This window comes from Podarcis pityusensis, assembly GCF_964106645.2.
Source record: "Podarcis pityusensis genome assembly, chromosome: 4".
Classification (NCBI taxonomy): Eukaryota; Metazoa; Chordata; class Lepidosauria; order Squamata; family Lacertidae; genus Podarcis; species Podarcis pityusensis.
In genome coordinates, this window is record NC_138027.1 from 41,070,360 (window position 1) to 41,085,084 (window position 14,725).

Genomic DNA, 14,725 nt, shown 5'->3' on the forward strand with positions numbered 1-14,725 from the left:
TGTCTTGATGCGGGTGGGGTCCCATCCCTGGACTGCCGCTGAAGTGGCAGCCCCAATACGGAAGGAGTGCCCAGAATATTCTTGGGTGTCAACTCCACAGGCTGCTATGACTTTGTGCAAGACTGCCGTGAATTGGGATTGTGTCAAAGGACGTGTGTTTGTGTGCATGAAGAAAGGGCCCTTGCACTTGGGCCGGACCCTGAAGAAGCGACTTGTGTCCAGATATGGGCAGGGGCCCTCCTGTTCCGCCGTCAGCCTCTTTTCTTTGGCCATAGCCCCACCCCCAATGGTTATGGCATTGATTTTATGTGATTTTCAAAGGTTCATCAGCACGGTCGACTACAAGGGGATACAATTTTGACACTTTCTTGCAACAATGCAACAAGTCTTGCCAACAGAAACCAGATGGGATACAATTTGTTAGCAGTTCAAAGGCTCATTGTCCTGGGGTTTTGAGGGAGGGGTGGTGTTGAGAGGTGACAAAAATGATTTCCAATAAGTGCCCCCCTTTATTCCCCCCCTTTATTTCCATAATAAGTCCTTGAGTCTGTACTCTGAATAGTGATACCAGGGACCTAGAAGTGGCAGCGCTTGTCAGCCCAACCCCTGCAGCGTCTCATCAGGGCTGGCCTTAAGGCAATTGGAGCAATTCGGCCAAATGGTGCCCTGCAGGCCACTCCTAAGAGGCCCCTAGATGGATTGTATTTCTATCTCTAAGATTTGAAGTTGGGCCCTAGAGCTTCAAATTGGGCCCCACTGGCTAGCCCTGAATCTTATAGTTGCTGGGCCCGAGTTGCCCTGCCCTCGCATAAAGTCTTGGGTTTGCAATTTTGAGAGAGGGGAGACTGCCTGCTGGGGAGCAGGCAGGCTGGTGAGGCCCCCTAGATTTAGAGGCCCTAGGCTCCAGCCTACTTAGCCTATACAGAAATCTGGCCCTGATACCAATGCAACAAGGGAAAACTTTAAAGAATTACAGCACAACAGCAGCATTATAGCCAGTAATCACCTCAAAAGCCCCCTGGAAAAAAACAGCATTTTACCTGTTACCGAAGGGCCAAACAGATCTTACTAGAAATGGAATTCAGTATTCTTGGTACCACTAAAAGGAGCTAAGGCACTAGCTGCTCTCCTCACCTCAGGGGACGGAATGCAGAGGAAGTCCTCCAATTATGATCTGGATCCACCAGTAGTTTAGTAGTCCTGGTGAACACCATAGAAGGGATAGCAAAGCTAAACTGAGTCTCTTGACTCTGCCTCAGACTTAAAAAAAATATAGGGTTGTTGTAAAGCATTACCTCTCAGACTTAGTACCATTCTCCACAGCAGCTACACACAGATCCGCACTATGTGGATAACAATGCTGGACTAGATTGTTTGGTAGCCCCTATAGCCTTTAACTTGCCACAGCTGCATCGGCAATATGCCCTCCACCAGGCTGTAGAGCAGAAGGAGGGGAGCGAAGCAGGGCTAGCCTGCCATCACCTCTGCTGAGATACCAGCTGCCGCATCCTTCAATTATCATCATGCTATATGGACTGATCCATTTTAGCTTGTCATTAAGTAAGAACTGTAACTTTTAAGCATTGGTGTCTGAGCTTGCTTCCCCCCCCCCTTTCCCCTTGTTTGACGATATTTTTAACATTGTAAGCCAAAGAGGATGTTCTGTCTTACTAATGATCTTTGTAAGCCACTCTCGGGACCTTTTTTTTTACTAAAGTGGAGGACAAAATAAATACATGTGGAACTATGTCATAGGCATGTTGTAAGCCCTATATTTTAGCCTCAATGCACATCTAAAATGTAGAGATAATAACAGGTTTTCAATTTACAGACCCCTTTCAGTTTTCGTGCAAACAACATCTGCAAGAGAGGAATAGTAATCCTGGACAGCTTATTTCTTCCTATGTAATCAAGGAAGCATTTGCAGGACAATTCTTTGAAAATAAAGTAAAACGTGGCCTTTTCCCTGCATGAAGACTTGGTTTTCAAGCCGATATGTCTTTGTTTGAGGGGACTGATGATGTGAAATAACAGCAGTGGTAAAGCACTGCTTGTCTACATTGCCTCCTGTGTACAGCTGTCACTGTTACCCGTGTAATGGAAGATATTCAAGGATTAAAAAAATATATATATACTAGCTATGTCTGGAAAACAAAAGAACGTCTCTGCCCTCTGCCCCTTAGTTTTCTCCTCCAGAAGGATCATATTTAATGATATCATATGGAGAAATCCAATAGTTGCTCTTGGCTCTGCTGCCTAAAGAGTAAGTCCACACACTTGGCAGACAGAGGCAACTTGGGAAGGAGAAGAGCAACGCAAGAAGGAGTCCACACACTTGGCAGACAGAGGCAACTTGGGAAGGAGAAGAGCAACGCATTTTCTGCAGTGGCTCCCTGCTTGTGGGGAGGCTTGCCTGAGGCCTTCATTACATATATTTAGGTACCAGGCCAAAACATTCCTTTTCACCCAGTCCTTGGGCTAATTAAACAATCTATGGTCTTTTATGCTGGGGAGGGGGGTTGTTTAGTTTGTTATGTGTTTTTATACTACAGTGGTACCTCGGGTTACAGACGCTTCAGGTTACAGACTCCGCTAACCCAGAAATAGTACCTCGGGTTAAGAACTTTGCTTCAGGATGAGAACAGAAATCGTGCGGCGGCAGCGGGAGGCCCCATTAGCTAAAGTGGTACCTCAGGTTAAGAACAGTTTCAGGTTAAGAACGGACCTTCAGAATGAACTAAGTTCTTAACCTGAGGTACCACTGAACAGTGGTATGAATTTAATCCGTTCAGGAAGTCCGTTCTTAAACCAAAGCATTCTTAAACAAAGGCGTGCTATCCCATAACAGCAGGGGATTCGATTTAGAAATGGAACACGCTCAACAGGAAGCAAAACATGTTCTTATACCAAGGCAAAGTTCACAAACCAAAACACCTACTTCCGGGTTTGCAGTGTTCTTAATCCAAGTTGTTCATAAAATAAGCTATTATTAAACCAAGCTTCCCACTGTATAAACCTCCCTGTGATCCTCAGATGAAGACCAGTATATAAATTTAATTAATTATATACATTGTGCGTGTGTATCCCCCACCCTAGAGGGGGTTTTAGGGGAGTGCATCTTGTGCGGTCACACTGGGTGCAGAGTTTCTGTGGCATTGCCGCAGGCACCACCATTAGAGGGTGAGGGGCGGCGGGGGGCGGGCAGATTTTAGCATTGCACAGGTGCCACTGGAATTTGAGACACCCAGGTCCATCATCGCCCTACTTAGTGTGTATCAGGAAGTTGATGTTAAGAGATTTTAAGGAAAGGACTCAATAAGAGGCCAATCCCATAACACATATATCTATGGTGTGGTCACATTTGGAATATTATACAGAGTTCTATCTGCCTAGTATCATAGAAGCAGAAAAAGTTCAGGAAAGATGAATCAAAATGCTCAAGCCATTGGAAGAATGCATTCTCTTCAATGGTTTTTTTAGTGTGGGCAAAAACAACTAAGTTTTATAGGAGTATATATGGAGTAGAGAAAGTGCAAAGAAAAAAGTCCCCCCCCCCATACTAGAATTTAGGGGTTATCTCTAACTACGTTAATAGGCAATAGATTCTGACATAAGAAACAGCTTTTTCACACAATGCCTAATTAATTTATGGTTTTTGCTGCAGCAAGGTGCCCATCAGTTTAGATTAGGCAGATTCATGGAGAATAAGTGTGCAGCTGCTAGTCATGATGGCTAGAAGCATTTGGCTGGACACTTTGGGAAATAAGATGCTAGGGTATATGGGCACAATCCAGTGTGGCTATTCTTGTTACGTTCTTCATGTTTGCTTGAACATGTGCAATACTAAGGCAGGACGTATCTTTAAAGACTCTGTGCTCCTGATTCTCCCTTTCAACTCCTCTTTCAGTATGTACAGTATCTTACTAGAGTCTCCTCTAAAGTGGAAGGCAAATCAAGATTTGATCCCAGGACTTTCCTGGTTCACAGCCTAGCTCAGATTCCTAGACATTATAACTGCAGAAGGCATTATACATTGAAAACACTCCTCCTGTCTCTAGTGGCAGGACACCTTGTTCTGGACCAATGTCAGTCCTGTGCAGTAAACACCAACAGCCCACATATGCCCACCATCACTGGTTTCAAGGTAATTCATTAGGCTGTGACAAAAATCACAGTGCACTCCTATATGTATACTGTATATGTCTACTCAGAAATAAGTTCAGTGGAAGTTAGGTAAAGGTAAAGGTACCCCTGATGTTAGGTCTAGTCACGGACAACTCTGGGGTTGCGCCGCTCATCTCACTTTACTGGCCGAGGGAGCTGGAGTTTGTCTGCAGACAGCTTCCGGGTCATGTGGCCAGCATGACTAAGCTGCTTCTGGCGAATCAGAGCAGTGCCGGAGCGGTACCTATTAATCTACTTGCACTTTGACATGTTTTTGAACTGCTAGGTGGGCAGGAGCTGGGACCAAACAACGGGAGCTCACCCCATCACGGGGATTTGAACTGCCGACCTTCCAATCGGCCTGCCCTAGGCTCAGTGGTTTAGACCACAGTGCCACCCGTGTCCTCAGTGGAACTTATTCATAGGTAAATAGGTAAAAAGATTTCAGCCTCCACCTGCTTAGGCATCCCTATATTTACATTTGTGTGGCATTCACTCATGCCATTTCCTTCCTTGTGTAGCTACCGCATTTCCACCCTGTTTATTTTTGTACGTGCTTTGGGGGAATGCAGAGGTTTATGCGATACCATGTGAAGGTGGAGAGATTAGTTACTGCATTGTTTCTACAGAAAAGAGTAAGGTCAGCCGCTCCATTCCATTTATCACTGTTTTACGCCAGAGAAGAAAAAGCCTGTACAGTAATAACTGGCTCCAAGTGCAGATTATTTAATTGACAAAACAGCACCATCCACACAGAAGGAAGAGGCACCGTCAGGTTTTAGGGAATCTCAAGATTGCATACATAAATAAATAAAGTTTATTGGGGTGGGGCTTAAAAGGTGTAGTGGGGAATTCATAACAGGCCAATGAGGATTGAGCTTATTTTGGTGGCTGCAGAAAGCATGTGTTGGGAGGGAAAAAACAAAACAATACAGAGAACTGGAATGGAATGCAGTATCCTGGTAAAGAGCATGTCCCGCTGCCCAGCATCTGAACAGGCATACGCCACATTACATATTTTGTTTCAGATACCACTTGTGATTTGTATCCTACCATTCCTCCAATGTGGTCAGAGCAGCATTTTAGCCTCTGAAAAGCCCTGCAAAGTTAATTGACATTAGCTTGTGCCGGACCATTAAGGAATCTTTATATATGTGAAAAGATTTTAACCTGGGCTTCCAACCTGTAAGGGCATTCCTGCAGCCACTACACTACACTGGTTGTAAATGTCTGTATGGAAACATATTTTCATATTTTAAATACATTTTGAAATACAATTGCCAACCAGAAAAAAGCTCTTCAGAAAGCAGCATCTTTCTGATAACGCTGGCCTATAAAACACAGAACACAAGCCCATAACAATATGTGCAAGACAAGTTCTCCCCAAGTACAATATGAAATTAATCCCCTATGAATAGGAATGTAAAATAATAGAACACTGAATACTGTGTAGAGATGATAGCATGAATAGTGGCCTATTATATCTTTAGAGAAAAACTCTTATAGGAAATAAATTGTTTCTTCTCTAAAGATACTCATCATAGTGTATCTACACTCTTGGACAGTGCAAAGCTCCAGGGAGCCTTGCATCAAATATATATTCTCTTCTTCTATACTGCAGGCAATACTTGACTGACATACGGTAAAAAAAAAAAAAAAGCAAGAAATTAGATGGGCATCCCAGTTCATAAATCAGCACAGCTGGCGTGCTTGGATTGAATTCAGCACAGTGTTAGTTCAGTCCATGGTCTTGCAAAGCCCTTTTGGCTCAGCCAAGTCTGTCACTTATAAGGCAACAGGTGCAGGCAGGTGGGCAGTCCCCCCCCCCCCAGACTAGATTGCATCATCCCCTGAAGGAGGGAAAGACACTTTTGACAAGCAGGGGAAAACAGGGTTCAAGAAAACACAAGGAGAACCACAGCTACACATAGGCGGCAGCAATATGCATTAGGGCATAGGGCTGGGAAGCAGGAAGATGTGAGTTTGAGCCCTACCAGAGCCCCACTGTTTGAGCCCTACTGTTTACATCACTCAGCTGGGAGAACTGTCCATCGATTGCTACTCTTTGCTTTCGTTAACCAGTTGCCAGTCCATAAGAGGACCTCTCTGCTTATCCCATGGCAACTACCGGTAAGTTTTCTCAGCAGTCCTTGCCTTGTTTGCTGTAGTTTCAGTTCAGAGCCACTTCTTACCAATTTCTTCCTTTCTTACCAACCAACATCCCCCTCCCTTCGTCTCTGTTATCACACTTCCTACAGTCTTCACATTTGGTCTCCCACTTGGCAGCTCCCCCAACTGTCAGGGAATCTTACGACGCTGACATTTTGTTCTTGTCATCCTAATACGTTATAATTAGCATTCTGCTGTTAGAATAGCAGAAAATAGGATGCATATATTTCTCTCTATGATAGATAGATTTAGAACAATGTAAATCACCCCAAATACTGATTTTAAACCATGTTTTCTATTTGTAATTCACATTATTTCCTGCACATATCAGTTGATCTCTATAAAAGGTATAGTGCATTTCTTTGCAACCTATCTCCAAACCTTGTTCATGAAACCCAAATATTGTTTGCGCTACAGAATTATTATCTGAGGGTCAAACTAAAAATGATATAGTTTGTCATGTAGTTTTGGGGTTTGATGACTGCAAATAGTCACGTCAACATCCTGTAGTTACGAATCATAGACCTATTCCTTCCCCTTCATTTCTGTGGACACCCATGCACATAGATTGGCCCTGATAGGGAAAGGAAGAAGCAGGGTAGGAGAGAGCAATTGTTAAATTAACTGAATTCTGCTTGATTCACTATGCAAGGGCTTTAAACAACAGCATTTGCTTGACGACAAAGTGACCAGAATTAGCCAGAAGAAAACTCACCCGATATTAATTCAAGCAGCATGGGCCTCTGCATTTCATGTGGGCTCTGGTGTTTTGAGCTACTACAAATGCTTTGGTTTTATCTTCACCTGTTAACAAAACTCTTTTAGAACTGAACAAGGACACAAAAATCACTTTCCTGAAACAGGAGTGGGTTGTGAAACAAATACACAGCTGGATTTGGGGTGCCTTTGAAATCTCCCTTTATCCTCTTTCTCCACTTTTATTCCAGTTCAGGTTCTTTGCTTCTCTGGCACACAGCCTACCCTGGGTGGAGATTAAGGATTCTCTTTGCCCCTTCATCCTTGAATATTTCTTTTTAATTTCACAGTTTAGATTCCAATTGGGTAATTACATTCTTCCTATCTCAAATTCCTCTGTAATTTCAATTGGATACGGTATCCTTCACCCTTTCGCCTCAACTCTTGGAGTGGCTCGGGGTATTGTTCAAAGCCTACTCTCTTCCATTCCAGTCCCATTCCATGTCTCTTTAAAAGAGGATGGGCACAAAGCCATCGCTCACCCTAGAGCTGGACATCACTTGCTTTTGAGTTACAAGACCACCTTATCCTTTTGTCTCAAAATGCTTACTTTTGTCATGCCTTTTATTCTTCAGACCTTTGGAGGGACACTTGTGTTACAGACCTTTTTCTCCCTTCTGCCCAACTACACAAACATTTGTTATATCAAAGGAAACCACACAGGTTATGGCTGCAACAGTAAACACATTTAGCTCCACCGAACACAGTTGGACGTTGTTGTTAAGTCAACAAGCGTTGGATTTCATCATAAGGGGCTGTTGATCAATCTATCTATCAATCTATCAATCTAGTGTATTTTGCATAAAGGAGAATAAATCTCAAACACTCTGGCCAAGAAAGCCAAGCAAATTCAGCAACAGGAATACCTGTCTAAATAAACTATGCAGTGCATGAGAGTAAGTCCCACGGAACTCCTTGAGACTTACTTCTAAGTAGACAAGTGTAGGATTGTACTCTTCCTGTGTTATCTACATGCAAATTTTCAAATAATTTTTTTTGGGTATGTTCAAGAAATGGTAGTAAAAACTATAAATAGAACATGGAGGAGACAGCATCAAGACTGAGAAGAAAATGGGCTGGATAGGAGAGACAGGGAGAACCTTGCTGTAAGCCTCCTCTTCCTGCCCTGCATCTTTTTACTATACCGCCTACCCACTTAAACACACCATTTTTTTATTTTTAAATTTGCAGGGGAAGGGAGAGTAAGAGGAGAATTAGGGGACACATTTGCAAGATTATTAGCAATCTAGAGAGAATAAAGAGAGAGAAATGGCTTTCTTTCAGAATAGTTGGACCTCTGGGTGATCCATTTAATCAGGCTCGCGGTAAATATGGACCAAATACAAGGACGTACTTCTTCATGCAATGGCTTCCGCAGCTTGTGAAATTCGTTCCAACCATCTGTGATAGAAACTCCTATCCCTGTTGACTCTTTAGAAGGATTAGACAAATGTACAGGAGGGCAAAGGAATCTGTTCAGTAGGACAAATCCTCATTACCATATCATTAGAAAAGCAAGCAACTGTTCATCATGCCATGTTTGTGAGCTTCCTGGGAGCCTCTTGACATTTTGGCACCTGAGATGGACCCCAAAATGGCATCCTCCTCCCCGGCAGAGAAGAAGGGGTCAGGGGAAAACTACATTAGGAATGGGTGTGTGTGTAGAAGGATTGACACTGGAATCCACTGCCTCAGGAACCTGCTGCTTGAGCTGGTTGCCTTAACTTGTCTCATAGGTGGGTGGCTCTGCATGACAGACTTAGGTGGGCCTTTGGCCCGATCCAGGAAAGCAGTTCTCATACCTGTTTGTTCTTCTATGGATAGGCTGTGAAACGTGGCAGAAAGCTTGCATCTGTTTTGTTAAAGTCCCACCAGCATACGCTTACATTTATTCTTTCTGCCTTCTGCCATTTTCATTTCCTTCTTTTTTCTCGGTCAAACAAATTAGGTCTCTCAGACCCAACATTTTCCTTGCTGTCTGAAACAAAGGTCTGATAGCCAGGTTTAAAGTTCTGTTTAAATTTAGCCTGAGCGAGTGGCTTCCAGACAACCTGTTTATTGAACATTTGTTTGCACAATGTTTGCGGGGAGGTTAGACACTGGCTTTTCATCAGGAGTGCCAGCTCCGTGGGTGCCAGGGGCTGTGGGTGCCATGCAGCATGCATGGCTCAGGCACCAAAAATTGTGGGTGCTGTTGCAGGAATTTATGTATGGGGGTTGCCCCTCCAGCAGATATCATGCACATGCAGCCCACTACCAAAATCAGCACACTTTTGTGATTTGTCCCCACAAAATACTTCATCACAGTGTCTTCCTATCTATTCAAAGGGCATCTGCTGCACAATACCAAATGTAACAATTCACTGATAATTTCATCTATGTACTGGCTCACTGGGAAAACTTCAGAAATTCATATAGGCATGTGAGCTCAGCTACTCAGCAGCCCTTCTGCCTAAGTGATAATCCCTGGCATCCTGATACCTGAGTGCCAGACAGGTAGCCATTCCATAAATAAAAACTCAGATGAAGACAAAAGGGTATGATTAACTTGGCTGGGAAACAGGGAAATGTAAATATCTCTTTGGTTTCACTTGATGGGTGTGTGTTGGAGGGCAAGGGGAGGAATGGCAGGATCTAGGATACTCAAATTACTGCCACCAGACCTCCACTTTCATGATGTGACCATGATGTATTAGTGATGTACTGATAAAAGTTTGGGTTCTCTTTTGTATGGGGCTTCCATCTTGTTTCACCTGGTGGCAGGTGGGAGTCCTGTCATGACAGTCTTCAATAAAGACCAAGCCTACTGGCTACTGTTTTGCTCTGGTATTCCTGGCTGGTGTCCTTGTTTTTTTGTCCAAGGGAGCCCTCAGATGATTTCTCCGTTAACAGTGCCCATCCACTTCTTGGGGAATTTTCTGGGTGCTTGGGTACCCAGGGTCCCAGGGAGTTGGCACCTATGCTTTTCATTGAGCATTCATTCCAATTTGTCTGTGGGGAGATTGCGTGACAAGAGGGCTTGTTGTTCAAGAGCACTAATCCACTTTCATTGTGCAACCTGAATTTGCTTGTGATTAAATCCTACCCAAAGATAGCAAAAATGTCCGGAAGTGCACTTGGTGTCCTCCATGACCAAAGGATATGTCAGGAACTATAACTGTGTGCATTACTAATAGACTTTCAGCTGGAATCTGATGCTAAAGCTCCCTTCACGGTGTTCCCTTTTTCTCCGCTGCAGATAAAGCATCCATTTGAAGGCTGGCCTGGCTGTAAGTAACCATAGGAGTGCAATCTGAGCAGATTAGTGAAACAGTGGACAGCAAACAACCCTTAATAGAACCACCCCTCTCTTCTTCAATATCAAAATGGAGTATTTTCCTGAAAAGGACAAACAATGCCTGCTGCTTGGTCCATGGTTTTCTCTGTTCTTTTCCATTTTACTCATAAATCTACAAGAAAGGGGTGGGAGTGGGGGAAAGGAAGGAAAGGTAACCAATAATGTTTATTCCCAAGTTTTCCAGAGTCAGCAAGTGCTGAGCGAGTGTATCATTAAGAAAACGAGACTTCTGAGTGTACAAATGCCAGCAGGAGGGAAAGTCACTGTTGCTTATTGTCTACTTTGGTGCCACATGGAAAGTTCAGCTAATCCTCTTAGTTACAGAAAGGGAAAGATTGTTATCTCAAGCAATTTGCTGGCTCTGCTCCTTTTATTCTCTTCAGTTTTCTTCCTACCTAATTGAACACCATTTCCCCCTCTGGATCTTGTTTTGAGTAATCATGGGGCTGCATCAGGGAAGGAGGTTTTTTTTGGGGGGGGTGATAATAAGATAGTGATTCTTAAGCTTTAGGCATACTTTTCAGTAATCTGTAAAACCACAAGAAGAAGAATGCAGGAAAATGCCAGAAACCTTTTCCCACCACAAACAGTAACGCACACCCAATTAAAAATTGACTCCTTCTGCACTCTGGGACACCTCTACTGAACACATGGTCTTGGGATATACTCTGTGTTTGTGACATCTTTGTCAGGCAGGACATAATTGTTCAAGGCTGATTTTTTACGCTATGGCTGCTACATCTTAATGGCATGGAGAATGTGCAAACAGCAATACATGCCTGTTGTCCAGCAATGGCTTCTGTTTCTCTTTATCTTGCATATTAATTCCTTTGGGTAGAGCAGACAGTACAGCTGCACTGGCATGCAGAATGTGTTGATTCAGAAGCTTCTTGTCTGCAGAAAGGAAGAAAACTAGAAGAGTAGTACTGAGTACAAGAAGGCTTAAGAATCAGTAAAACTGGAAAATATGGATGTGAGCTAGTCTATGCTGTCTCTTAAAACTTCACAAGGAAGTAGTTTGCATGCATTTTGAAGTGAAATGTGGTGAAAAATTCGTGCATATACCTTCACATTTGACAGGCAGAACAACTCTCTAAAGTTGAATTGAAAGGATCTCATGAGAATTGATCCTGTATAATTTAGTGATTGTGATGTATTATAATTATAGACCAGTCACCCAAAACCTGCCAGTCTGACAATGTGGAATAAGAAATGAGAAGCACATTGATAACATGTTGTTTTCACTTTAATGGCTTAACTGAACTTAAAGTCATTCAGTTTCAAAGAGTGGGGGAGCAGAAGTGAATTTTGAAATGCAAGAGGAAAGGAGAAGGAAATAAAAAAAAAATTATGCTAATTCTGCCACTCATATTCAAATGCCAAGGATGTTATTCCTGAATGTTGTGTGAGGCTTAAATGAAAATATTATTACACCCCAAAAGCCTGTTAATAGTTGTTAGGTGGGTGGGTGGGGGAAAAACTTATAGTGGCTATTGAGTCATTTTAACTATCATTGGATCTGAACTCCACATGCAGAAGGACTATGTTGCTTTCACAATGTGCCAAGAATGTGATATCAGTGTTAGTGCTGTGATTGATCCAAAATTCACAACAAATTGTATGGTGGCAAAGTATTTATCATAGCCCAGTATCAAGCTTGAACATTCTAGGAACATCCCTCATCTGTGGGATGCTATAACTGAGTTAGCATTTTGCCCACCTGGCAAAATTACTGCTTTGAAAGAATTATTCACACCCTTCATTGCCCTACAGGTATTTATTTGAGGAATTTTTGCCCTGCCCTTTAGCCAAAAGGGCTCCCAGAGAGGCCTAATATCCATTGCTGATTCCCTAGACAGCTCCATCTCCATCTAGGCTATCTGCTGTGTCCCATACACACCTAAATTCTTGTCTGGCTTCTCCCCAAATAGATCTCTAATAGTGAAGCTATCTGCTTCCAGATGAACACTCTTCTGCCAGCTCTGTACTTCTTACTGGACCCAACACCACCTCAGCTCCTAAGAGCCTTGGAATAAAGGGGGAGAATCTGGGGCTGAGGCATGAGTCCATGTACAGAGTTGAGGGAGGCAGACAAAGTGTCCTTGGGGCTGGGTAACATTGGATTTCTCCCCTGCAACTGCAAGTTCTTAAGTGTTCCCAGTTGCCCAGGAGGTTTCTGTAAGTCCCACTAGGCTTCCTCAGATGAGGTTGACCTGGAGTCATGGTCAGGCTAGACTCTGAAAGGAAGATGGTCTCTGTTCTCAGGCTTACAACAAAAACATGACTGAATTTTACAAGTGTATGATATGCCATTCGAAATTCAGGGCAGTCTCTAGGCAGGATGTGTCTTCATGCTGCAGTGTGAGCAGGTACTTTTTGTAGGGATGGCCTGAGGAGCAAAAGCAGTGTTCTGATGTTCCCATCACCTGGAGTGCTCTTCTGTGTTTAGGACCACAATAGGCACTGATGTCAATTGCTTTTTGTCAGTTCAGGGCTCCTTAGCAATTGCTCCCCCTTAGTCCTTGGTCACAGTCACACTGAACACAATGTTGTCTCTGAATATATAAGGTACAGTACTTCCAGACTATCACTGTTTTGGGGTGGGATTCAATCTCACACTGGTTCCGCAATTAAAGTTGATTTGGTGCTCCTGCACAACAAACTTGCTCCCTTTGATCACCAGTTTGATCTTTTCCAATAAAGAAAAGGATGGAAAAATGCACCGGAAAGTGTGGGATAATAATTGCATGATGCAGCACCATAAAATGTCATAACAAATGCTCAATAAACAGCCAAAATCGCCTAACCTCCTTGTGAAATCAGGGCAATGGTGCAATTAATTGGCCTGGAAGTGGCCACAATCTTCAGTATGACATTTTATTTTATTCGTTTATTAAATTTCTATATCACCCTTCATCCAAGGGCCACAAGGCAGTTTACAATACGAAAACACAAACATAACATAGCAACAAACAAAACATGACTTCCTGCTAAATGTGATTGTGCCATAACCATAACCCTGAGCAGCAGCCAGGACAAGGGGGTGGGTAACCAACTGAATTAGGAAGGCCTGTGGTGCAAGCCACAGAGGTACTGAAGCTAGACTCAGGCCTTGACCCTGAGCCTCAAGTCTTAGACCTTCAGACTGGGACCACTGGAGGCATCACCTGCTGAGCCAGACTCACCTGAGAAATCAGCCACCTTTACACCAGGGACCAGGGGTGTAGCCAAGGGGGGCAGAGAGGAGCAACTGCCCCCCCCAGATCAAGTAAAACAATAGGAATACTTAACTGACCAATCACGTTGGTTCTGCCCTCCCCCCCAACAAAGTCCTGCCCCCCCCAACAAGGGGCTCCTTATTTCCTGTGCAAGCTCATACTGGCAACACACAACTGACAGAGAGGCAACAGACTGCCAAAGGCCTAGCCCTTTAAGACTCTCCAATGTTCAGGAAGGGGGTAGAAACTGGGCGGGGTAGTCTGGCCCAAGAGGAAGAAAAGGATTTACTTAAGCTCCAGACATCAGTAGAGCAAGTTGTCTACATGGAGCTATCCAAGGTCCTGCAACTTCAGCCTGTTCCTATCTGCTACTACACTATAGGACTGACTGAATTCAGTAATTCTAGAAAGGAAGATGGCAAATGCCTTGTCACTGAATTCCTGCCATTTCTTCCTTCCACAGTAATTCCAACTATATATGGCTTGCTTAGCCACCTAGTGGAGCTTGTGTTAGTTTGCAATTTGCTTTTGAAGGGAGGGTTTTATTTATTTATAAGTATTTTGATACTGCCCATCAATCATATTCCCAGGGCAGTTTGCAAAAAAAAAAAAAGAATAAAGCCATTAACCAATTTAATTTTAAATAAAGCCATTAAAATTTAAATACAGATAACGTAAGGAACTAAAAGTCCATAGTCATAAGAGCACCACATAAAAACGAGGCAGGGGAATTAAAATTGCATTCCAAAAGTGTGGGGAAAAGAAGGTCACTGTCAGGTGTGAAAAGGACAATAAGGGAGGTGTGGAGACAGCATTCCAAAACTGATGATATTAAAGCACTAGCTAATTAAAAAAAAAGGTCAAGCTTCTTAAAAGGTCTGGAAGAAAAGAAAAGGTTTAGCCTGGCAACAGAAATATGTTAAAGTAGGTGAGCCTTTTAAGGGAGAGCATTTCACAAACAGGGAGCTACCACTGAAAAGGCCCTGTATACTTCGCAGGAGGGGGCATTTAGTGGAGGAACTCTATAGGTGACCTTAGTACCTACATAGGCTCATATGGGAAGAGGTGTTGATTCAGGTTC